This window comes from Staurois parvus, unplaced genomic scaffold (assembly GCF_062004578.1).
Source record: "Staurois parvus isolate SC_StPar_1 unplaced genomic scaffold, SC_StPar_1.0 ptg000020l, whole genome shotgun sequence".
Taxonomy (NCBI): Eukaryota; Metazoa; Chordata; class Amphibia; order Anura; family Ranidae; genus Staurois; species Staurois parvus.
The window spans coordinates 6299401-6320582 of record NW_028317816.1 but is presented as its reverse complement, the minus strand read 5'-3'; the positions used below and the strand labels follow the sequence as shown (position 1 = coordinate 6320582).

The following is a 21182-nucleotide window of genomic DNA, read 5'->3' as shown; positions in this document are numbered from 1 at the left end:
AATGATTCATTTGGTTAAAAGACACATGCAGGATGTCTTTCCACAAATAGTCATATTCACAAACTCCTCTTGGCGATCATGAATTCAAACGTCAAGGGTGGAGGATGTATGAAAAATGGCAGCGTTCCTATTTTTCTTCCCCATCTTTGTTCATTTTCAGCCTGTTGATTAGCTCTAGATCAAGGACTCTGTGTTCTTCCAAAAACAGGAGGATGTCTGCCTGCTGTCTTCCAAGGGACAAATGAAAAGTTAGAAGCGTAAGAAACGGTCTGAAGCAAGATGCAGATAGTTTCCTTCCCCAAATCTTTTTGCCCGCATGCATTTCATCTTCACGGGAGTGGAAGCCAAAAGATGGGCAAATTGGTTTTTCCCACCTTCTTTTATTTTCGGTCCATTGTTTGATTCTAGAGCACAGACTCTGCCTGTTTAAAATAAGATTAGGTGGGATTGGCCCACTGTTACCTCTTGACTTCACAAGAGATATCTGAGTTGTAGCCTTGGCTCTTAAACCTTTTAGCAAAAATGAAGCAATGTACAAAGCTGGAAAGTTTTCAAGCTACTCGTAAGCTGGTTTTTCTTGGCACCAAACAGCTAAGAAAAATAAGCAATGAAAAAAGAAGAAAAAGAAAAAAACAACAACTTTTGGAGGAGTGATGAGTTCAAAAGGACGTTGCATAGTCTCCTTTGCTATCTCCTCCTCTGCCTTTCATGCTGCGTTAGAGATTTTGAAGCTTGATGTGCGTAACATTTGTCAAGAAGTTCCTCACAACTGTTCTGTGCCTGTGCTGACACAAGTCTGCCTTTGGCACGAGCACAGTGTCCGGGTGTGGTGCTGTGGCTTAGTTGGTTAAAGCGCCTGTCTAGTAAACAGGAGATCCTGAGTTTGACTCTCAGCAGCGCCTTTCTTTGGCTGCAGATTAAGCCCTTGAAAAGGTTTTAAGAGTGGCCTCGGGAGCTTTGTGCCGCAATGGCATGGTTTAGGCAGCAGCCCTGCTCTTGATGCTTCCAGCTGATCTCTTCAAAGCCCTGCGAGTTTGCTGGACCTTTTAGCCTAGGTTATGCCAGCCTGGTGTCCACGGCAAGCACAAAACAGTGCACCTTTAGACGAAGGGCTCGATGAGGATGGGATTCGAACCCATGCATGCAGAGCACAATGGATTAGCAGTCCATCGCCTTAACCACTCGGCCACCTCATCCACAGCAAGCTTGCGAGCTTTGATTTTGGGAGCTGCATGTCACAAGCAGAAACTTGAGGAAAAGACACAAGCAGGATGCCGTTTCTCACCTCCTAATAGAGCACCTTGCTTCCGTGCTGTCAATTCATTGTGACAAAAGCTTCATTCTTCCTTTTCTGCCAAGGGTATAATCAAATGTTACAAATGCAATCAAGGGTGTAAAGCAAGTCACAAGTAGTAATGCTCACCAACTTTGCTGCAGACACGCAGTCTAACGGCATGGAATTAGGAAGCGTCAACAGGTGCAAAATGTCATGTATTCCCCATCTTTTTTTTTCACTTTCTGCTGTTCCTTTTTTATTGGCTCTAGATGATGAACTGTGCCCGCGTCAAGAGAAATTCGCCTGGATGGAGCCACTCTTTTGCCAGGACATTCAGAGATGTAGCTCAACCATCAATTTCAAGTCTACACTTTTCTCCTACCTGGCTGGCATTTTTACATGAATGCAAAGTGTTTGACTGTGGTTGGGGTCCCAAAACTCTTGTCACCGCTTCAGTATCTGTTCCCTTTGACTTCACCTCGGGCAATGATTCATTTGGTTAAAAGACACATGCAGGATGTCTTTCCACAAATAGTCATATTCACAAACTCCTCTTGGCGATCATGAATTCAAACGTCAAGGGTGGAGGATGTATGAAAAATGGCAGCGTTCCTATTTTTCTTCCCCATCTTTGTTCATTTTCAGCCTGTTGATTAGCTCTAGATCAAGGACTCTGTGTTCTTCCAAAAACAGGAGGATGTCTGCCTGCTGTCTTCCAAGGGACAAATGAAAAGTTAGAAGCGTAAGAAACGGTCTGAAGCAAGATGCAGATAGTTTCCTTCCCCAAATCTTTTTGCCCGCATGCATTTCATCTTCACGGGAGTGGAAGCCAAAAGATGGGCAAATTGGTTTTTCCCACCTTCTTTTATTTTCGGTCCATTGTTTGATTCTAGAGCACAGACTCTGCCTGTTTAAAATAAGATTAGGTGGGATTGGCCCACTGTTACCTCTTGACTTCACAAGAGATATCTGAGTTGTAGCCTTGGCTCTTAAACCTTTTAGCAAAAATGAAGCAATGTACAAAGCTGGAAAGTTTTCAAGCTACTCGTAAGCTGGTTTTTCTTGGCACCAAACAGCTAAGAAAAATAAGCAATGAAAAAAGAAGAAAAAGAAAAAAACAACAACTTTTGGAGGAGTGATGAGTTCAAAAGGACGTTGCATAGTCTCCTTTGCTATCTCCTCCTCTGCCTTTCATGCTGCGTTAGAGATTTTGAAGCTTGATGTGCGTAACATTTGTCAAGAAGTTCCTCACAACTGTTCTGTGCCTGTGCTGACACAAGTCTGCCTTTGGCACGAGCACAGTGTCCGGGTGTGGTGCTGTGGCTTAGTTGGTTAAAGCGCCTGTCTAGTAAACAGGAGATCCTGAGTTCGACTCTCAGCAGTGCCTTTCTTTGGCTGCAGATTAAGCCTTTGAAAAGGTTTTAAGAGTGGCCTCGGGAGCTTTTGCCACAATGGCATGGTTTAGGCAGCAGCCCTGCTCTTGATGCTTCCAGCTGATCTCTTCAAAGCCCTGCGAGTTTGCTGGACCTTTTAGCCTAGGTTATGCCAGCCTGGTGTCCACGGCAAGCACAAAACAGTGCACCTTTAGACGAAGGGCTCGATGAGGATGGGATTCGAACCCATGCATGCAGAGCACAATGGATTAGCAGTCCATCGCCTTAACCACTCGGCCACCTCATCCACAGCAAGCTTGCGAGCTTTGATTTTGGGAGCTGCATGTCACAAGCAGAAACTTGAGGAAAAGACACAAGCAGGATGCCGTTTCTCACCTCCTAATAGAGCACCTTGCTTCCGTGCTGTCAATTCATTGTGACAAAAGCTTCATTCTTCCTTTTCTGCCAAGGGTATAATCAAATGTTACAAATGCAATCAAGGGTGTAAAGCAAGTCACAAGTAGTAATGCTCACCAACTTTGCTGCAGACACGCAGTCTAACGGCATGGAATTAGGAAGCGTCAACAGGTGCAAAATGTCATGTATTCCCCATCTTTTTTTTTCACTTTCTGCTGTTCCTTTTTTATTGGCTCTAGATGATGAACTGTGCCCGCGTCAAGAGAAATTCGCCTGGATGGAGCCACTCTTTTGCCAGGACATTCAGAGATGTAGCTCAACCATCAATTTCAAGTCTACACTTTTCTCCTACCTGGCTGGCATTTTTACATGAATGCAAAGTGTTTGACTGTGGTTGGGGTCCCAAAACTCTTGTCACCGCTTCAGTATCTGTTCCCTTTGACTTCACCTCGGGCAATGATTCATTTGGTTAAAAGACACATGCAGGATGTCTTTCCACAAATAGTCATATTCACAAACTCCTCTTGGCGATCATGAATTCAAACGTCAAGGGTGGAGGATGTATGAAAAATGGCAGCGTTCCTATTTTTCTTCCCCATCTTTGTTCATTTTCAGCCTGTTGATTAGCTCTAGATCAAGGACTCTGTGTTCTTCCAAAAACAGGAGGATGTCTGCCTGCTGTCTTCCAAGGGACAAATGAAAAGTTAGAAGCGTAAGAAACGGTCTGAAGCAAGATGCAGATAGTTTCCTTCCCCAAATCTTTTTGCCCGCATGCATTTCATCTTCACGGGAGTGGAAGCCAAAAGATGGGCAAATTGGTTTTTCCCACCTTCTTTTATTTTCGGTCCATTGTTTGATTCTAGAGCACAGACTCTGCCTGTTTAAAATAAGATTAGGTGGGATTGGCCCACTGTTACCTCTTGACTTCACAAGAGATATCTGAGTTGTAGCCTTGGCTCTTAAACCTTTTAGCAAAAATGAAGCAATGTACAAAGCTGGAAAGTTTTCAAGCTACTCGTAAGCTGGTTTTTCTTGGCACCAAACAGCTAAGAAAAATAAGCAATGAAAAAAGAAGAAAAAGAAAAAAACAACAACTTTTGGAGGAGTGATGAGTTCAAAAGGACGTTGCATAGTCTCCTTTGCTATCTCCTCCTCTGCCTTTCATGCTGCGTTAGAGATTTTGAAGCTTGATGTGCGTAACATTTGTCAAGAAGTTCCTCACAACTGTTCTGTGCCTGTGCTGACACAAGTCTGCCTTTGGCACGAGCACAGGGTCCGGGTGTGGTGCTGTGGCTTAGTTGGTTAAAGCGCCTGTCTAGTAAACAGGAGATCCTGAGTTCGACTCTCAGCAGCGCCTTTCTTTGGCTGCAGATTAAGCCCTTGAAAAGGTTTTAAGAGTGGCCTCGGGAGCTTTGTGCCGCAATGGCATGGTTTAGGCAGCAGCCCTGCTCTTGATGCTTCCAGCTGATCTCTTCAAAGCCCTGCGAGTTTGCTGGACCTTTTAGCCTAGGTTATGCCAGCCTGGTGTCCACGGCAAGCACAAAACAGTGCACCTTTAGACGAAGGGCTCAATGAGGATGGGATTCGAACCCATGCATGCAGAGCACAATGGATTAGCAGTCCATCGCCTTAACCACTCGGCCACCTCATCCACAGCAAGCTTGCGAGCTTTGATTTTGGGAGCTGCATGTCACAAGCAGAAACTTGAGGAAAAGACACAAGCAGGATGCCGTTTCTCACCTCCTAATAGAGCACCTTGCTTCCGTGCTGTCAATTCATTGTGACAAAAGCTTCATTCTTCCTTTTCTGCCAAGGGTATAATCAAATGTTACAAATGCAATCAAGGGTGTAAAGCAAGTCACAAGTAGTAATGCTCACCAACTTTGCTGCAGACACGCAGTCTAACGGCATGGAATTAGGAAGCGTCAACAGGTGCAAAATGTCATGTATTCCCCATCTTTTTTTTTCACTTTCTGCTGTTCCTTTTTTATTGGCTCTAGATGATGAACTGTGCCCGCGTCAAGAGAAATTCGCCTGGATGGAGCCACTCTTTTGCCAGGACATTCAGAGATGTAGCTCAACCATCAATTTCAAGTCTACACTTTTCTCCTACCTGGCTGGCATTTTTACATGAATGCAAAGTGTTTGACTGTGGTTGGGGTCCCAAAACTCTTGTCACCGCTTCAGTATCTGTTCCCTTTGACTTCACCTCGGGCAATGATTCATTTGGTTAAAAGACACATGCAGGATGTCTTTCCACAAATAGTCATATTCACAAACTCCTCTTGGCGATCATGAATTCAAACGTCAAGGGTGGAGGATGTATGAAAAATGGCAGCGTTCCTATTTTTCTTCCCCATCTTTGTTCATTTTCAGCCTGTTGATTAGCTCTAGATCAAGGACTCTGTGTTCTTCCAAAAACAGGAGGATGTCTGCCTGCTGTCTTCCAAGGGACAAATGAAAAGTTAGAAGCGTAAGAAACGGTCTGAAGCAAGATGCAGATAGTTTCCTTCCCCAAATCTTTTTGCCCGCATGCATTTCATCTTCACGGGAGTGGAAGCCAAAAGATGGGCAAATTGGTTTTTCCCACCTTCTTTTATTTTCGGTCCATTGTTTGATTCTAGAGCACAGACTCTGCCTGTTTAAAATAAGATTAGGTGGGATTGGCCCACTGTTACCTCTTGACTTCACAAGAGATATCTGAGTTGTAGCCTTGGCTCTTAAACCTTTTAGCAAAAATGAAGCAATGTACAAAGCTGGAAAGTTTTCAAGCTACTCGTAAGCTGGTTTTTCTTGGCACCAAACAGCTAAGAAAAATAAGCAATGAAAAAAGAAGAAAAAGAAAAAAACAACAACTTTTGGAGGAGTGATGAGTTCAAAAGGACGTTGCATAGTCTCCTTTGCTATCTCCTCCTCTGCCTTTCATGCTGCGTTAGAGATTTTGAAGCTTGATGTGCGTAACATTTGTCAAGAAGTTCCTCACAACTGTTCTGTGCCTGTGCTGACACAAGTCTGCCTTTGGCACGAGCACAGTGTCCGGGTGTGGTGCTGTGGCTTAGTTGGTTAAAGCGCCTGTCTAGTAAACAGGAGATCCTGAGTTCGACTCTCAGCAGCGCCTTTCTTTGGCTGCAGATTAAGCCCTTGAAAAGGTTTTAAGAGTGGCCTCGGGAGCTTTGTGCCGCAATGGCATGGTTTAGGCAGCAGCCCTGCTCTTGATGCTTCCAGCTGATCTCTTCAAAGCCCTGCGAGTTTGCTGGACCTTTTAGCCTAGGTTATGCCAGCCTGGTGTCCACGGCAAGCACAAAACAGTGCACCTTTAGACGAAGGGCTCGATGAGGATGGGATTCGAACCCATGCATGCAGAGCACAATGGATTAGCAGTCCATCGCCTTAACCACTCGGCCACCTCATCCACAGCAAGCTTGCGAGCTTTGATTTTGGGAGCTGCATGTCACAAGCAGAAACTTGAGGAAAAGACACAAGCAGGATGCCGTTTCTCACCTCCTAATAGAGCACCTTGCTTCCGTGCTGTCAATTCATTGTGACAAAAGCTTCATTCTTCCTTTTCTGCCAAGGGTATAATCAAATGTTACAAATGCAATCAAGGGTGTAAAGCAAGTCACAAGTAGTAATGCTCACCAACTTTGCTGCAGACACGCAGTCTAACGGCATGGAATTAGGAAGCGTCAACAGGTGCAAAATGTCATGTATTCCCCATCTTTTTTTTTCACTTTCTGCTGTTCCTTTTTTATTGGCTCTAGATGATGAACTGTGCCCGCGTCAAGAGAAATTCGCCTGGATGGAGCCACTCTTTTGCCAGGACATTCAGAGATGTAGCTCAACCATCAATTTCAAGTCTACACTTTTCTCCTACCTGGCTGGCATTTTTACATGAATGCAAAGTGTTTGACTGTGGTTGGGGTCCCAAAACTCTTGTCACCGCTTCAGTATCTGTTCCCTTTGACTTCACCTCGGGCAATGATTCATTTGGTTAAAAGACACATGCAGGATGTCTTTCCACAAATAGTCATATTCACAAACTCCTCTTGGCGATCATGAATTCAAACGTCAAGGGTGGAGGATGTATGAAAAATGGCAGCGTTCCTATTTTTCTTCCCCATCTTTGTTCATTTTCAGCCTGTTGATTAGCTCTAGATCAAGGACTCTGTGTTCTTCCAAAAACAGGAGGATGTCTGCCTGCTGTCTTCCAAGGGACAAATGAAAAGTTAGAAGCGTAAGAAACGGTCTGAAGCAAGATGCAGATAGTTTCCTTCCCCAAATCTTTTTGCCCGCATGCATTTCATCTTCACGGGAGTGGAAGCCAAAAGATGGGCAAATTGGTTTTTCCCACCTTCTTTTATTTTCGGTCCATTGTTTGATTCTAGAGCACAGACTCTGCCTGTTTAAAATAAGATTAGGTGGGATTGGCCCACTGTTACCTCTTGACTTCACAAGAGATATCTGAGTTGTAGCCTTGGCTCTTAAACCTTTTAGCAAAAATGAAGCAATGTACAAAGCTGGAAAGTTTTCAAGCTACTCGTAAGCTGGTTTTTCTTGGCACCAAACAGCTAAGAAAAATAAGCAATGAAAAAAGAAGAAAAAGAAAAAAACAACAACTTTTGGAGGAGTGATGAGTTCAAAAGGACGTTGCATAGTCTCCTTTGCTATCTCCTCCTCTGCCTTTCATGCTGCGTTAGAGATTTTGAAGCTTGATGTGCGTAACATTTGTCAAGAAGTTCCTCACAACTGTTCTGTGCCTGTGCTGACACAAGTCTGCCTTTGGCACGAGCACAGTGTCCGGGTGTGGTGCTGTGGCTTAGTTGGTTAAAGCGCCTGTCTAGTAAACAGGAGATCCTGAGTTCGACTCTCAGCAGCGCCTTTCTTTGGCTGCAGATTAAGCCCTTGAAAAGGTTTTAAGAGTGGCCTCGGGAGCTTTGTGCCGCAATGGCATGGTTTAGGCAGCAGCCCTGCTCTTGATGCTTCCAGCTGATCTCTTCAAAGCCCTGCGAGTTTGCTGGACCTTTTAGCCTAGGTTATGCCAGCCTGGTGTCCACGGCAAGCACAAAACAGTGCACCTTTAGACGAAGGGCTCGATGAGGATGGGATTCGAACCCATGCATGCAGAGCACAATGGATTAGCAGTCCATCGCCTTAACCACTCGGCCACCTCATCCACAGCAAGCTTGCGAGCTTTGATTTTGGGAGCTGCATGTCACAAGCAGAAACTTGAGGAAAAGACACAAGCAGGATGCCGTTTCTCACCTCCTAATAGAGCACCTTGCTTCCGTGCTGTCAATTCATTGTGACAAAAGCTTCATTCTTCCTTTTCTGCCAAGGGTATAATCAAATGTTACAAATGCAATCAAGGGTGTAAAGCAAGTCACAAGTAGTAATGCTCACCAACTTTGCTGCAGACACGCAGTCTAACGGCATGGAATTAGGAAGCGTCAACAGGTGCAAAATGTCATGTATTCCCCATCTTTTTTTTTCACTTTCTGCTGTTCCTTTTTTATTGGCTCTAGATGATGAACTGTGCCCGCGTCAAGAGAAATTCGCCTGGATGGAGCCACTCTTTTGCCAGGACATTCAGAGATGTAGCTCAACCATCAATTTCAAGTCTACACTTTTCTCCTACCTGGCTGGCATTTTTACATGAATGCAAAGTGTTTGACTGTGGTTGGGGTCCCAAAACTCTTGTCACCGCTTCAGTATCTGTTCCCTTTGACTTCACCTCGGGCAATGATTCATTTGGTTAAAAGACACATGCAGGATGTCTTTCCACAAATAGTCATATTCACAAACTCCTCTTGGCGATCATGAATTCAAACGTCAAGGGTGGAGGATGTATGAAAAATGGCAGCGTTCCTATTTTTCTTCCCCATCTTTGTTCATTTTCAGCCTGTTGATTAGCTCTAGATCAAGGACTCTGTGTTCTTCCAAAAACAGGAGGATGTCTGCCTGCTGTCTTCCAAGGGACAAATGAAAAGTTAGAAGCGTAAGAAACGGTCTGAAGCAAGATGCAGATAGTTTCCTTCCCCAAATCTTTTTGCCCGCATGCATTTCATCTTCACGGGAGTGGAAGCCAAAAGATGGGCAAATTGGTTTTTCCCACCTTCTTTTATTTTCGGTCCATTGTTTGATTCTAGAGCACAGACTCTGCCTGTTTAAAATAAGATTAGGTGGGATTGGCCCACTGTTACCTCTTGACTTCACAAGAGATATCTGAGTTGTAGCCTTGGCTCTTAAACCTTTTAGCAAAAATGAAGCAATGTACAAAGCTGGAAAGTTTTCAAGCTACTCGTAAGCTGGTTTTTCTTGGCACCAAACAGCTAAGAAAAATAAGCAATGAAAAAAGAAGAAAAAGAAAAAAACAACAACTTTTGGAGGAGTGATGAGTTCAAAAGGACGTTGCATAGTCTCCTTTGCTATCTCCTCCTCTGCCTTTCATGCTGCGTTAGAGATTTTGAAGCTTGATGTGCGTAACATTTGTCAAGAAGTTCCTCACAACTGTTCTGTGCCTGTGCTGACACAAGTCTGCCTTTGGCACGAGCACAGCGTCTGGGTGTGGTGCTGTGGCTTAGTTGGTTAAAGCGCCTCTCTAGTAAACAGGAGATCCCGAGTTCGACTCTCAGCAGCGCCTTTCTTTGGCTGCAGATTAAGCCTTTGAAAAGGTTTTAAGAGTGGCCTCGGGAGCTTTTTGCCACAATGGCATGGTTTAGGCAGCAGCCCTGCTCTTGATGCTTCCAGCTGATCTCTTCAAAGCCCTGCGAGTTTGCTGGACCTTTTAGCCTAGGTTATGCCAGCCTGGTGTCCACGGCAAGCAAAAAACAGTGCACCTTTAGACGAAGGGCTCGATGAGGATGGGATTCGAACCCATGCATGCAGAGCACAATGGATTAGCAGTCCATCGCCTTAACCACTCGGCCACCTCATCCACAGCAAGCTTGCGAGCTTTGATTTTGGGAGCTGCATGTCACAAGCAGAAACTTGAGGAAAAGACACAAGCAGGATGCCGTTTCTCACCTCCTAATAGAGCACCTTGCTTCCGTGCTGTCAATTCATTGTGACAAAAGCTTCATTCTTCCTTTTCTGCCAAGGGAATAATCAAATGTTACAAATGCAATCAAGGGTGTAAAGCAAGTCACAAGTAGTAATGCTCACCAACTTTGCTGCAGACACGCAGTCTAACGGCATGGAATTAGGAAGCGTCAACAGGTGCAAAATGTCATGTATTCCCCATCTTTTTTTTTCACTTTCTGCTGTTCCTTTTTTATTGGCTCTAGATGATGAACTGTGCCCGCGTCAAGAGAAATTCGCCTGGATGGAGCCACTCTTTTGCCAGGACATTCAGAGATGTAGCTCAACCATCAATTTCAAGTCTACACTTTTCTCCTACCTGGCTGGCATTTTTACATGAATGCAAAGTGTTTGACTGTGGTTGGGGTCCCAAAACTCTTGTCACCGCTTCAGTATCTGTTCCCTTTGACTTCACCTCGGGCAATGATTCATTTGGTTAAAAGACACATGCAGGATGTCTTTCCACAAATAGTCATATTCACAAACTCCTCTTGGCGATCATGAATTCAAACGTCAAGGGTGGAGGATGTATGAAAAATGGCAGCGTTCCTATTTTTCTTCCCCATCTTTGTTCATTTTCAGCCTGTTGATTAGCTCTAGATCAAGGACTCTGTGTTCTTCCAATAACAGGAGGATGTCTGCCTGCTGTCTTCCAAGGGACAAATGAAAAGTTAGAAGCGTAAGAAACGGTCTGAAGCAAGATGCAGATAGTTTCCTTCCCCAAATCTTTTTGCCCGCATGCATTTCATCTTCACAGGAGTGGAAGCCAAAAGATGGGCAAATTGGTTTTTCCCACCTTCTTTTATTTTCGGTCCATTGTTTGATTCTAGAGCACAGACTCTGCCTGTTTAAAATAAGATTAGGTAGGATTGGCCCACTGTTACCTCTTGACTTCACAAGAGATATCTGAGTTGTAGCCTTGGCTCTTAAACCTTTTAGCAAAAATGAAGCAATGTACAAAGCTGGAAAGTTTTCAAGCTACTCGTAAGCTGGTTTTTCTTGGCACCAAACAGCTAAGAAAAATAAGCAATGAAAAAAGAAGAAAAAGAAAAAAACAACAACTTTTGGAGGAGTGATGAGTTCAAAAGGACGTTGCATAGTCTCCTTTGCTATCTCCTCCTCTGCCTTTCATGCTGCATTAGAGATTTTGAAGCTTGATGTGCGTAACATTTGTCAAGAAGTTCCTCACAACTGTTCTGTGCCTGTGCTGACACAAGTCTGCCTTTGGCACAAGCACAGTGTCCGGGTGTGGTGCTGTGGCTTAGTTGGTTAAAGCGCCTGTCTAGTAAACAGGAGATCCTGAGTTTGACTCTCAGCAGCGCCTTTCTTTGGCTGCAGATTAAGCCCTTGAAAAGGTTTTAAGAGTGGCCTCGGGAGCTTTGTGCCGCAATGGCATGGTTTAGGCAGCAGCCCTGCTCTTGATGCTTCCAGCTGATCTCTTCAAAGCCCTGCGAGTTTGCTGGACCTTTTAGCCTAGGTTATGCCAGCCTGGTGTCCACGGCAAGCACAAAACAGTGCACCTTTAGACGAAGGGCTCGATGAGGATGGGATTCGAACCCATGCATGCAGAGCACAATGGATTAGCAGTCCATCGCCTTAACCACTCGGCCACCTCATCCACAGCAAGCTTGCGAGCTTTGATTTTGGGAGCTGCATGTCACAAGCAGAAACTTGAGGAAAAGACACAAGCAGGATGCCGTTTCTCACCTCCTAATAGAGCACCTTGCTTCCGTGCTGTCAATTCATTGTGACAAAAGCTTCATTCTTCCTTTTCTGCCAAGGGTATAATCAAATGTTACAAATGCAATCAAGGGTGTAAAGCAAGTCACAAGTAGTAATGCTCACCAACTTTGCTGCAGACACGCAGTCTAACGGTATGGAATTAGGAAGCGTCAACAGGTGCAAAATGTCATGTATTCCCCATCTTTTTTTTTCACTTTCTGCTGTTCCTTTTTTATTGGCTCTAGATGATGAACTGTGCCCGCGTCAAGAGAAATTCGCCTGGATGGAGCCACTCTTTTGCCAGGACATTCAGAGATGTAGCTCAACCATCAATTTCAAGTCTACACTTTTCTCCTACCTGGCTGGCATTTTTACATGAATGCAAAGTGTTTGACTGTGGTTGGGGTCCCAAAACTCTTGTCACCGCTTCAGTATCTGTTCCCTTTGACTTCACCTCGGGCAATGATTCATTTGGTTAAAAGACACATGCAGGATGTCTTTCCACAAATAGTCATATTCACAAACTCCTCTTGGCGATCATGAATTCAAACGTCAAGGGTGGAGGATGTATGAAAAATGGCAGCGTTCCTATTTTTCTTCCCCATCTTTGTTCATTTTCAGCCTGTTGATTAGCTCTAGATCAAGGACTCTGTGTTCTTCCAAAAACAGGAGGATGTCTGCCTGCTGTCTTCCAAGGGACAAATGAAAAGTTAGAAGCGTAAGAAACGGTCTGAAGCAAGATGCAGATAGTTTCCTTCCCCAAATCTTTTTGCCCGCATGCATTTCATCTTCACGGGAGTGGAAGCCAAAAGATGGGCAAATTGGTTTTTCCCACCTTCTTTTATTTTCGGTCCATTGTTTGATTCTAGAGTACAGACTCTGCCTGTTTAAAATAAGATTAGGTGGGATTGGCCCACTGTTACCTCTTGACTTCACAAGAGATATCTGAGTTGTAGCCTTGGCTCTTAAACCTTTTAGCAAAAATGAAGCAATGTACAAAGCTGGAAAGTTTTCAAGCTACTCGTAAGCTGGTTTTTCTTGGCACCAAACAGCTAAGAAAAATAAGCAATGAAAAAAGAAGAAAAAGAAAAAAACAACAACTTTTGGAGGAGTGATGAGTTCAAAAGGACGTTGCATAGTCTCCTTTGCTATCTCCTCCTCTGCCTTTCATGCTGCGTTAGAGATTTTGAAGCTTGATGTGCGTAACATTTGTCAAGAAGTTCCTCACAACTGTTCTGTGCCTGTGCTGACACAAGTCTGCCTTTGGCACGAGCACAGTGTCCGGGTGTGGTGCTGTGGCTTAGTTGGTTAAAGCGCCTGTCTAGTAAACAGGAGATCCTGAGTTCGACTCTCAGCAGCGCCTTTCTTTGGCTGCAGATTAAGCCCTTGAAAAGGTTTTAAGAGTGGCCTCGGGAGCTTTGTGCCGCAATGGCATGGTTTAGGCAGCAGCCCTGCTCTTGATGCTTCCAGCTGATCTCTTCAAAGCCCTGCGAGTTTGCTGGACCTTTTAGCCTAGGTTATGCCAGCCTGGTGTCCACGGCAAGCACAAAACAGTGCACCTTTAGACGAAGGGCTCGATGAGGATGGGATTCGAACCCATGCATGCAGAGCACAATGGATTAGCAGTCCATCGCCTTAACCACTCGGCCACCTCATCCACAGCAAGCTTGCGAGCTTTGATTTTGGGAGCTGCATGTCACAAGCAGAAACTTGAGGAAAAGACACAAGCAGGATGCCGTTTCTCACCTCCTAATAGAGCACCTTGCTTCCGTGCTGTCAATTCATTGTGACAAAAGCTTCATTCTTCCTTTTCTGCCAAGGGTATAATCAAATGTTACAAATGCAATCAAGGGTGTAAAGCAAGTCACAAGTAGTAATGCTCACCAACTTTGCTGCAGACACGCAGTCTAACGGCATGGAATTAGGAAGCGTCAACAGGTGCAAAATGTCATGTATTCCCCATCTTTTTTTTTCACTTTCTGCTGTTCCTTTTTTATTGGCTCTAGATGATGAACTGTGCCCGCGTCAAGAGAAATTCGCCTGGATGGAGCCACTCTTTTGCCAGGACATTCAGAGATGTAGCTCAACCATCAATTTCAAGTCTACACTTTTCTCCTACCTGGCTGGCATTTTTACATGAATGCAAAGTGTTTGACTGTGGTTGGGGTCCCAAAACTCTTGTCACCGCTTCAGTATCTGTTCCCTTTGACTTCACCTCGGGCAATGATTCATTTGGTTAAAAGACACATGCAGGATGTCTTTCCACAAATAGTCATATTCACAAACTCCTCTTGGCGATCATGAATTCAAACGTCAAGGGTGGAGGATGTATGAAAAATGGCAGCGTTCCTATTTTTCTTCCCCATCTTTGTTCATTTTCAGCCTGTTGATTAGCTCTAGATCAAGGACTCTTTGTTCTTCCAAAAACAGGAGGATGTCTGCCTGCTGTCTTCCAAGGGACAAATGAAAAGTTAGAAGCGTAAGAAACGGTCTGAAGCAAGATGCAGATAGTTTCCTTCCCCAAATCTTTTTGCCCGCATGCATTTCATCTTCACGGGAGTGGAAGCCAAAAGATGGGCAAATTGGTTTTTCCCACCTTCTTTTATTTTCGGTCCATTGTTTGATTCTAGAGCACAGACTCTGCCTGTTTAAAATAAGATTAGGTGGGATTGGCCCACTGTTACCTCTTGACTTCACAAGAGATATCTGAGTTGTAGCCTTGGCTCTTAAACCTTTTAGCAAAAATGAAGCAATGTACAAAGCTGGAAAGTTTTCAAGCTACTCGTAAGCTGGTTTTTCTTGGCACCAAACAGCTAAGAAAAATAAGCAATGAAAAAAGAAGAAAAAGAAAAAAACAACAACTTTTGGAGGAGTGATGAGTTCAAAAGGACGTTGCATAGTCTCCTTTGCTATCTCCTCCTCTGCCTTTCATGCTGCGTTAGAGATTTTGAAGCTTGATGTGCGTAACATTTGTCAAGAAGTTCCTCACAACTGTTCTGTGCCTGTGCTGACACAAGTCTGCCTTTGGCACGAGCACAGGGTCCGGGTGTGGTGCTGTGGCTTAGTTGGTTAAAGCGCCTGTCTAGTAAACAGGAGATCCTGAGTTCGACTCTCAGCAGCGCCTTTCTTTGGCTGCAGATTAAGCCCTTGAAAAGGTTTTAAGAGTGGCCTCGGGAGCTTTGTGCCGCAATGGCATGGTTTAGGCAGCAGCCCTGCTCTTGATGCTTCCAGCTGATCTCTTCAAAGCCCTGCGAGTTTGCTGGACCTTTTAGCCTAGGTTATGCCAGCCTGGTGTCCACGGCAAGCACAAAACAGTGCACCTTTAGACGAAGGGCTCAATGAGGATGGGATTCGAACCCATGCATGCAGAGCACAATGGATTAGCAGTCCATCGCCTTAACCACTCGGCCACCTCATCCACAGCAAGCTTGCGAGCTTTGATTTTGGGAGCTGCATGTCACAAGCAGAAACTTGAGGAAAAGACACAAGCAGGATGCCGTTTCTCACCTCCTAATAGAGCACCTTGCTTCCGTGCTGTCAATTCATTGTGACAAAAGCTTCATTCTTCCTTTTCTGCCAAGGGTATAATCAAATGTTACAAATGCAATCAAGGGTGTAAAGCAAGTCACAAGTAGTAATGCTCACCAACTTTGCTGCAGACACGCAGTCTAACGGCATGGAATTAGGAAGCGTCAACAGGTGCAAAATGTCATGTATTCCCCATCTTTTTTTTTCACTTTCTGCTGTTCCTTTTTTATTGGCTCTAGATGATGAACTGTGCCCGCGTCAAGAGAAATTCGCCTGGATGGAGCCACTCTTTTGCCAGGACATTCAGAGATGTAGCTCAACCATCAATTTCAAGTCTACACTTTTCTCCTACCTGGCTGGCATTTTTACATGAATGCAAAGTGTTTGACTGTGGTTGGGGTCCCAAAACTCTTGTCACCGCTTCAGTATCTGTTCCCTTTGACTTCACCTCGGGCAATGATTCATTTGGTTAAAAGACACATGCAGGATGTCTTTCCACAAATAGTCATATTCACAAACTCCTCTTGGCGATCATGAATTCAAACGTCAAGGGTGGAGGATGTATGAAAAATGGCAGCGTTCCTATTTTTCTTCCCCATCTTTGTTCATTTTCAGCCTGTTGATTAGCTCTAGATCAAGGACTCTGTGTTCTTCCAAAAACAGGAGGATGTCTGCCTGCTGTCTTCCAAGGGACAAATGAAAAGTTAGAAGCGTAAGAAACGGTCTGAAGCAAGATGCAGATAGTTTCCTTCCCCAAATCTTTTTGCCCGCATGCATTTCATCTTCACGGGAGTGGAAGCCAAAAGATGGGCAAATTGGTTTTTCCCACCTTCTTTTATTTTCGGTCCATTGTTTGATTCTAGAGCACAGACTCTGCCTGTTTAAAATAAGATTAGGTGGGATTGGCCCACTGTTACCTCTTGACTTCACAAGAGATATCTGAGTTGTAGCCTTGGCTCTTAAACCTTTTAGCAAAAATGAAGCAATGTACAAAGCTGGAAAGTTTTCAAGCTACTCGTAAGCTGGTTTTTCTTGGCACCAAACAGCTAAGAAAAATAAGCAATGAAAAAAGAAGAAAAAGAAAAAAACAACAACTTTTGGAGGAGTGATGAGTTCAAAAGGACGTTGCATAGTCTCCTTTGCTATCTCCTCCTCTGCCTTTCATGCTGCGTTAGAGATTTTGAAGCTTGATGTGCGTAACATTTGTCAAGAAGTTCCTCACAACTGTTCTGTGCCTGTGCTGACACAAGTCTGCCTTTGGCACGAGCACAGTGTCCGGGTGTGGTGCTGTGGCTTAGTTGGTTAAAGCGCCTGTCTAGTAAACAGGAGATCCTGAGTTCGACTCTCAGCAGCGCCTTTCTTTGGCTGCAGATTAAGCCCTTGAAAAGGTTTTAAGAGTGGCCTCGGGAGCTTTGTGCCGCAATGGCATGGTTTAGGCAGCAGCCCTGCTCTTGATGCTTCCAGCTGATCTCTTCAAAGCCCTGCGAGTTTGCTGGACCTTTTAGCCTAGGTTATGCCAGCCTGGTGTCCACGGCAAGCACAAAACAGTGCACCTTTAGACGAAGGGCTCGATGAGGATGGGATTCGAACCCATGCATGCAGAGCACAATGGATTAGCAGTCCATCGCCTTAACCACTCGGCCACCTCATCCACAGCAAGCTTGCGAGCTTTGATTTTGGGAGCTGCATGTCACAAGCAGAAACTTGAGGAAAAGACACAAGCAGGATGCCGTTTCTCACCTCCTAATAGAGCACCTTGCTTCCGTGCTGTCAATTCATTGTGACAAAAGCTTCATTCTTCCTTTTCTGCCAAGGGTATAATCAAATGTTACAAATGCAATCAAGGGTGTAAAGCAAGTCACAAGTAGTAATGCTCACCAACTTTGCTGCAGACACGCAGTCTAACGGCATGGAATTAGGAAGCGTCAACAGGTGCAAAATGTCATGTATTCCCCATCTTTTTTTTTCACTTTCTGCTGTTCCTTTTTTATTGGCTCTAGATGATGAACTGTGCCCGCGTCAAGAGAAATTCGCCTGGATGGAGCCACTCTTTTGCCAGGACATTCAGAGATGTAGCTCAACCATCAATTTCAAGTCTACACTTTTCTCCTACCTGGCTGGCATTTTTACATGAATGCAAAGTGTTTGACTGTGGTTGGGGTCCCAAAACTCTTGTCACCGCTTCAGTATCTGTTCCCTTTGACTTCACCTCGGGCAATGATTCATTTGGTTAAAAGACACATGCAGGATGTCTTTCCACAAATAGTCATATTCACAAACTCCTCTTGGCGATCATGAATTCAAACGTCAAGGGTGGAGGATGTATGAAAAATGGCAGCGTTCCTATTTTTCTTCCCCATCTTTGTTCATTTTCAGCCTGTTGATTAGCTCTAGATCAAGGACTCTGTGTTCTTCCAAAAACAGGAGGATGTCTGCCTGCTGTCTTCCAAGGGACAAATGAAAAGTTAGAAGCGTAAGAAACGGTCTGAAGCAAGATGCAGATAGTTTCCTTCCCCAAATCTTTTTGCCCGCATGCATTTCATCTTCACGGGAGTGGAAGCCAAAAGATGGGCAAATTGGTTTTTCCCACCTTCTTTTATTTTCGGTCCATTGTTTGATTCTAGAGCACAGACTCTGCCTGTTTAAAATAAGATTAGGTGGGATTGGCCCACTGTTACCTCTTGACTTCACAAGAGATATCTGAGTTGTAGCCTTGGCTCTTAAACCTTTTAGCAAAAATGAAGCAATGTACAAAGCTGGAAAGTTTTCAAGCTACTCGTAAGCTGGTTTTTCTTGGCACCAAACAGCTAAGAAAAATAAGCAATGAAAAAAGAAGAAAAAGAAAAAAACAACAACTTTTGGAGGAGTGATGAGTTCAAAAGGACGTTGCATAGTCTCCTTTGCTATCTCCTCCTCTGCCTTTCATGCTGCGTTAGAGATTTTGAAGCTTGATGTGCGTAACATTTGTCAAGAAGTTCCTCACAACTGTTCTGTGCCTGTGCTGACACAAGTCTGCCTTTGGCACGAGCACAGTGTCCGGGTGTGGTGCTGTGGCTTAGTTGGTTAAAGCGCCTGTCTAGTAAACAGGAGATCCTGAGTTCGACTCTCAGCAGCGCCTTTCTTTGGCTGCAGATTAAGCCCTTGAAAAGGTTTTAAGAGTGGCCTCGGGAGCTTTGTGCCGCAATGGCATGGTTTAGGCAGCAGCCCTGCTCTTGATGCTTCCAGCTGATCTCTTCAAAGCCCTGCGAGTTTGCTGGACCTTTTAGCCTAGGTTATGCCAGCCTGGTGTCCACGGCAAGCACAAAACAGTGCACCTTTAGACGAAGGGCTCGATGAGGATGGGATTCGAACCCATGCATGCAGAGCACAATGGATTAGCAGTCCATCGCCTTAACCACTCGGCCACCTCATCCACAGCAAGCTTGCGAGCTTTGATTTTGGGAGCTGCATGTCACAAGCAGAAACTTGAGGAAAAGACACAAGCAGGATGCCGTTTCTCACCTCCTAATAGAGCACCTTGCTTCCGTGCTGTCAATTCATTGTGACAAAAGCTTCATTCTTCCTTTTCTGCCAAGGGTATAATCAAATGTTACAAATGCAATCAAGGGTGTAAAGCAAGTCACAAGTAGTAATGCTCACCAACTTTGCTGCAGACACGCAGTCTAACGGCATGGAATTAGGAAGCGTCAACAGGTGCAAAATGTCATGTATTCCCCATCTTTTTTTTTCACTTTCTGCTGTTCCTTTTTTATTGGCTCTAGATGATGAACTGTGCCCGCGTCAAGAGAAATTCGCCTGGATGGAGCCACTCTTTTGCCAGGACATTCAGAGATGTAGCTCAACCATCAATTTCAAGTCTACACTTTTCTCCTACCTGGCTGGCATTTTTACATGAATGCAAAGTGTTTGACTGTGGTTGGGGTCCCAAAACTCTTGTCACCGCTTCAGTATCTGTTCCCTTTGACTTCACCTCGGGCAATGATTCATTTGGTTAAAAGACACATGCAGGATGTCTTTCCACAAATAGTCATATTCACAAACTCCTCTTGGCGATCATGAATTCAAACGTCAAGGGTGGAGGATGTATGAAAAATGGCAGCGTTCCTATTTTTCTTCCCCATCTTTGTTCATTTTCAGCCTGTTGATTAGCTCTAGATCAAGGACTCTGTGTTCTTCCAAAAACAGGAGGATGTCTGCCTGCTGTCTTCCAAGGGACAAATGAAAAGTTAGAAGCGTAAGAAACGGTCTGAAGCAAGATGCAGATAGTTTCCTTCCCCAAATCTTTTTGCCCGCATGCATTTCATCTTCACGGGAGTGGAAGCCAAAAGATGGGCAAATTGGTTTTTCCCACCTTCTTTTATTTTCGGTCCATTGTTTGATTCTAGAGCACAGACTCTGCCTGTTTAAAATAAGATTAGGTGGGATTGGCCCACTGTTACCTCTTGACTTCACAAGAGATATCTGAGTTGTAGCCTTGGCTCTTAAACCTTTTAGCAAAAATGAAGCAATGTACAAAGCTGGAAAGTTTTCAAGCTACTCGTAAGCTGGTTTTTCTTGGCACCAAACAGCTAAGAAAAATAAGCAATGAAAAAAGAAGAAAAAGAAAAAAACAACAACTTTTGGAGGAGTGATGAGTTCAAAAGGACGTTGCATAGTCTCCTTTGCTATCTCCTCCTCTGCCTTTCATGCTGCGTTAGAGATTTTGAAGCTTGATGTGCGTAACATTTGTCAAGAAGTTCCTCACAACTGTTCTGTGCCTGTGCTGACACAAGTCTGCCTTTGGCACGAGCACAGCGTCTGGGTGTGGTGCTGTGGCTTAGTTGGTTAAAGCGCCTGTCTAGTAAACAGGAGATCCCGAGTTCGACTCTCAGCAGCGCCTTTCTTTGGCTGCAGATTAAGCCTTTGAAAAGGTTTTAAGAGTGGCCTCGGGAGCTTTTTGCCACAATGGCATGGTTTAGGCAGCAGCCCTGCTCTTGATGCTTCCAGCTGATCTCTTCAAAGCCCTGCGAGTTTGCTGGACCTTTTAGCCTAGGTTATGCCAGCCTGGTGTCCACGGCAAGCAAAAAACAGTGCACCTTTAGACGAAGGGCTCGATGAGGATGGGATTCGAACCCATGCATGCAGAGCACAATGGATTAGCAGTCCATCGCCTTAACCACTCGGCCACCTCATCCACAGCAAGCTTGCGAGCTTTGATTTTGGGAGCTGCATGTCACAAGCAGAAACTTGAGGAAAAGACACAAGCAGGATGCCGTTTCTCACCTCCTAATAGAGCACCTTGCTTCCGTGCTGTCAATTCATTGTGACAAAAGCTTCATTCTTCCTTTTCTGCCAAGGGAATAATCAAATGTTACAAATGCAATCAAGGGTGTAAAGCAAGTCACAAGTAGTAATGCTCACCAACTTTGCTGCAGACACGCAGTCTAACGGCATGGAATTAGGAAGCGTCAACAGGTGCAAAATGTCATGTATTCCCCATCTTTTTTTTTCACTTTCTGCTGTTCCTTTTTTATTGGCTCTAGATGATGAACTGTGCCCGCGTCAAGAGAAATTCGCCTGGATGGAGCCACTCTTTTGCCAGGACATTCAGAGATGTAGCTCAACCATCAATTTCAAGTCTACACTTTTCTCCTACCTGGCTGGCATTTTTACATGAATGCAAAGTGTTTGACTGTGGTTGGGGTCCCAAAACTCTTGTCACCGCTTCAGTATCTGTTCCCTTTGACTTCACCTCGGGCAATGATTCATTTGGTTAAAAGACACATGCAGGATGTCTTTCCACAAATAGT

At 44.6% G+C, this 21182-nt stretch overlaps 18 non-coding genes across 18 annotated transcripts; 8 read left to right on the top strand and 10 right to left on the bottom strand.

Moving 5' to 3' along the window:
* Nucleotides 1–1114: 1114 nt before the first annotated feature.
* TRNAS-GCU (transfer RNA serine (anticodon GCU)) lies at nucleotides 1115–1196 on the bottom strand. The gene has a single exon. It is a non-coding gene; the product is annotated as a tRNA-Ser (tRNA).
* A 1393-nt stretch (nucleotides 1197–2589) lies between these two features.
* TRNAT-AGU (transfer RNA threonine (anticodon AGU)) lies at nucleotides 2590–2663 on the top strand. Its single transcript has one exon. It is a non-coding gene; the product is annotated as a tRNA-Thr (tRNA).
* A 211-nt stretch (nucleotides 2664–2874) lies between these two features.
* TRNAS-GCU (transfer RNA serine (anticodon GCU)) lies at nucleotides 2875–2956 on the bottom strand. Its single transcript has one exon. It is a non-coding gene; the product is annotated as a tRNA-Ser (tRNA).
* Nucleotides 2957–4349: 1393 nt separating this feature from the next.
* Nucleotides 4350–4423, top strand: TRNAT-AGU (transfer RNA threonine (anticodon AGU)). Its single transcript has one exon. It is a non-coding gene; the product is annotated as a tRNA-Thr (tRNA).
* Nucleotides 4424–6110: 1687 nt separating this feature from the next.
* Nucleotides 6111–6184, top strand: TRNAT-AGU (transfer RNA threonine (anticodon AGU)). Its single transcript has one exon. It is a non-coding gene; the product is annotated as a tRNA-Thr (tRNA).
* A 212-nt stretch (nucleotides 6185–6396) lies between these two features.
* Nucleotides 6397–6478, bottom strand: TRNAS-GCU (transfer RNA serine (anticodon GCU)). The gene has a single exon. It is a non-coding gene; the product is annotated as a tRNA-Ser (tRNA).
* A 1393-nt stretch (nucleotides 6479–7871) lies between these two features.
* Nucleotides 7872–7945, top strand: TRNAT-AGU (transfer RNA threonine (anticodon AGU)). Its single transcript has one exon. It is a non-coding gene; the product is annotated as a tRNA-Thr (tRNA).
* A 212-nt stretch (nucleotides 7946–8157) lies between these two features.
* On the bottom strand, nucleotides 8158–8239 carry TRNAS-GCU (transfer RNA serine (anticodon GCU)). Its single transcript has one exon. It is a non-coding gene; the product is annotated as a tRNA-Ser (tRNA).
* Nucleotides 8240–9918: 1679 nt separating this feature from the next.
* Nucleotides 9919–10000, bottom strand: TRNAS-GCU (transfer RNA serine (anticodon GCU)). Its single transcript has one exon. It is a non-coding gene; the product is annotated as a tRNA-Ser (tRNA).
* Nucleotides 10001–11679: 1679 nt separating this feature from the next.
* On the bottom strand, nucleotides 11680–11761 carry TRNAS-GCU (transfer RNA serine (anticodon GCU)). The gene has a single exon. It is a non-coding gene; the product is annotated as a tRNA-Ser (tRNA).
* A 1393-nt stretch (nucleotides 11762–13154) lies between these two features.
* On the top strand, nucleotides 13155–13228 carry TRNAT-AGU (transfer RNA threonine (anticodon AGU)). Its single transcript has one exon. It is a non-coding gene; the product is annotated as a tRNA-Thr (tRNA).
* A 212-nt stretch (nucleotides 13229–13440) lies between these two features.
* TRNAS-GCU (transfer RNA serine (anticodon GCU)) lies at nucleotides 13441–13522 on the bottom strand. The gene has a single exon. It is a non-coding gene; the product is annotated as a tRNA-Ser (tRNA).
* Nucleotides 13523–14915: 1393 nt separating this feature from the next.
* TRNAT-AGU (transfer RNA threonine (anticodon AGU)) lies at nucleotides 14916–14989 on the top strand. Its single transcript has one exon. It is a non-coding gene; the product is annotated as a tRNA-Thr (tRNA).
* Nucleotides 14990–16676: 1687 nt separating this feature from the next.
* On the top strand, nucleotides 16677–16750 carry TRNAT-AGU (transfer RNA threonine (anticodon AGU)). The gene has a single exon. It is a non-coding gene; the product is annotated as a tRNA-Thr (tRNA).
* Nucleotides 16751–16962: 212 nt separating this feature from the next.
* On the bottom strand, nucleotides 16963–17044 carry TRNAS-GCU (transfer RNA serine (anticodon GCU)). The gene has a single exon. It is a non-coding gene; the product is annotated as a tRNA-Ser (tRNA).
* Nucleotides 17045–18437: 1393 nt separating this feature from the next.
* TRNAT-AGU (transfer RNA threonine (anticodon AGU)) lies at nucleotides 18438–18511 on the top strand. Its single transcript has one exon. It is a non-coding gene; the product is annotated as a tRNA-Thr (tRNA).
* Nucleotides 18512–18723: 212 nt separating this feature from the next.
* TRNAS-GCU (transfer RNA serine (anticodon GCU)) lies at nucleotides 18724–18805 on the bottom strand. The gene has a single exon. It is a non-coding gene; the product is annotated as a tRNA-Ser (tRNA).
* Nucleotides 18806–20484: 1679 nt separating this feature from the next.
* TRNAS-GCU (transfer RNA serine (anticodon GCU)) lies at nucleotides 20485–20566 on the bottom strand. The gene has a single exon. It is a non-coding gene; the product is annotated as a tRNA-Ser (tRNA).
* Between the last annotated feature and the right edge of the window lie 616 nt (nucleotides 20567–21182).